The sequence below is a fragment of the Camellia sinensis genome, chromosome 11, assembly GCF_055761805.1.
Source record: "Camellia sinensis isolate YWXY chromosome 11, ASM5576180v1, whole genome shotgun sequence".
NCBI classification, from domain to species: Eukaryota; Viridiplantae; Streptophyta; class Magnoliopsida; order Ericales; family Theaceae; genus Camellia; species Camellia sinensis.
In genome coordinates, this window is record NC_138971.1 from 113,396,489 (window position 1) to 113,398,910 (window position 2,422).

Sequence of the window (2,422 nt, forward strand, 5' to 3'; positions counted from 1 at the left end):
AGGAAAGAGAAAAGTTAGGTAAAATATGAATAAAACATACCTAAATTCACTACTAGAAAAAGTGCTTTTTGCGACCGTCATAAACCGTCGCAAATAATAAAAATACAGTCGCAAAAGACCTTTTGCGACGGCTCATGCGACCGCAAATGGGGGACGCGAATGTGGGGGTGGCAAATACTTTTTGCGACGGCAAAACAGCAGTCACAAATTATTTGCGACCACCTAAACTACTTATAGTGACTGCTATTTTGCCGTCGCAAAAAATAAAGAAAAAATACTAACAGGTTTTTTAGCGACCATTTTGTTACCGTCGTAAATAGTTTCCAATGACATTTATAAATAGTACAATAACAACTTTTTAACAACGAATTTTTTGTTGTCGCAAATAATTTTTTATTGTAAACATCATACATCATTTCTTTCAGGTACAAGCACCTAACTAGTTCAAAAAAAAGTACAAACACCTAACAAAGTTCTAAAAAATCTAGATAATATAACAAGATTTACATAATATGCCTTTCATAAGCCATAATGCAAGCACATGCCTCTAAATGACTCTAAATGTGCTTGTGAAACTTCAATTTTGGCCAAAATTGCATCTCTCTCTTCCTGTTGACCAAAACAAAGTTAACATTTCAAAGGCATGTTTTGACAACACAGCAAGACATTTGCAAATAAATAAGAAGAAGAAAAGAAAACCACAATTCTGTTCAACATTAATAGGTTCACTACAACACTGTAGTTGCCACACAAGGAGATTTGCATAAGAGCAATTTAAGTAACTTCAATGGCACTCAACAAGCAGAAATTATCACCAGTTAACGACTCCAAACTGCAGAATAATGTAAATTCATGTAATAACTAGAGGAAATGAAGTCCTAAAAAGAAGGTTAACAGCAGCACACCTGATGTGAAATTAACTGAAACTGAAAATTATTGAACTCATGCCAATACCTGATACACATAAGTTTGAAAACAAAGGAAGAATTAGCAAGCAATATTTTGATAGACAAGTATAAATCATATAAAATATTCAATAGAGTTCATAAGTATGGTTAATTAAGAATCAAAACAGAGTAGCAAATAAAAAGTGTACACAATTAATTAATTAGAAGAGACTTACAAGGCAAATCCCAGGGTACGACCTTGTTCAAATAGACATCTCCGATGGCTCTAGCACAGAAACTACTGTCAAGAACTTTATGGGAAAGGTAGTGAGTTGTAAGCTCTTTGTCGGTTGGGTGGAATCGAAAACCCGGAGGCAATTCCATTTGCTCATCGTCCCTACAAATACCTGAACCTTTTTCCATTCCTAAATATTTCTTCTGAAATCCTATGTTCTCACAGGTCAAAGCTATGAGCTTTTTCTAAATTCTAAATGAGTCTTCTATAGAATTCAAAACCAAAGAACCAAATAGCTTAAACCCAGATCTTAAAACCTATGAATCTGAAATTGTCTCTCCTACCAAATGATCTCTAGAATTCTGTATTGATGCGAGAAAAACAGAGGAAACAAATTGTTAGAGAGAGATGATGACTAAAGAGATTTATATGTGAAGTTAGAAAGAATATGGCTAAAGAGAAGGAATGAGGGGAAAAAAAAATCTTTGAAGAGAAAAAGATTGAATGATGTTAAGAAAAGAAGTGTTGTGAGGATAGAACTCCCTAAATAGTTGTTTTTTGAGAGAGAAAGAAATGTGGTTTGCAACACAACTTGGTGGGCAGGTTCGGGCTTTCACCTCTATCTTTCTCTCCCTCTCAATCTCAACTCTTCTTTGATTTTCTTTTGTTATTCCTTATTCAATTTGACCATGAACCCAAGTTACATATGCCAATAATTAATTTTACAGACCTAAAATCAATCATATAAAATAATTCTAACCATACCCGTTAGTGGACCTAATAAATCATATGTAGTGGGTTTTATATCTATAGAATTATTATATAATATATATATATTTAAAAAATTGTATTATATACTACTTTAACTGATGAATTATAATTATATTTATATTTTTTTTTCCTACAGTTAAAGAGTTTGAAAATATAACATTGTTAGTTGCCATCTGTTTAACTAATTAGATCTGTAGAGCAATAGGAATTATATTAGTAAAATCTTACATGTAATATCTCTAACCACAAGAGCCAACCAATAGCAGCATCAAATTTGGAATTAATCTCCACCCTTTTTTTGGTTGACTGCGTTCAGCTTCATTAGCAGTATCAGACTCGGACACAACCCAACCATCTCATTCGCCTTTGTATAAGAAAATGCACAATCAATAGTGAAATTAAAATCATTATGGCATTTAAAAATACACCAAAGGTTAAAAGCAGCCAAAGCAAGACACTCCCTCTAACAACTCTTTTATTTCTTTGCTGGAGAAACATCATACTTTGCTAACAAACAAAAGACAAAGCC

The 2,422-nt window shown here is 32.9% G+C and overlaps 1 long non-coding RNA gene across 1 annotated transcript; it reads right to left on the reverse strand.

The window, feature by feature from the left end:
- Positions 1-384: 384 nt before the first annotated feature.
- On the reverse strand, positions 385-2,422 carry LOC145803217 (uncharacterized). The gene is made up of 3 exons (XR_014345340.1): positions 2,122-2,422; positions 906-954; positions 385-609 (listed from the first exon to the last, which is right to left on the reverse strand). It is a non-coding gene; the product is annotated as an uncharacterized LOC145803217 (long non-coding RNA).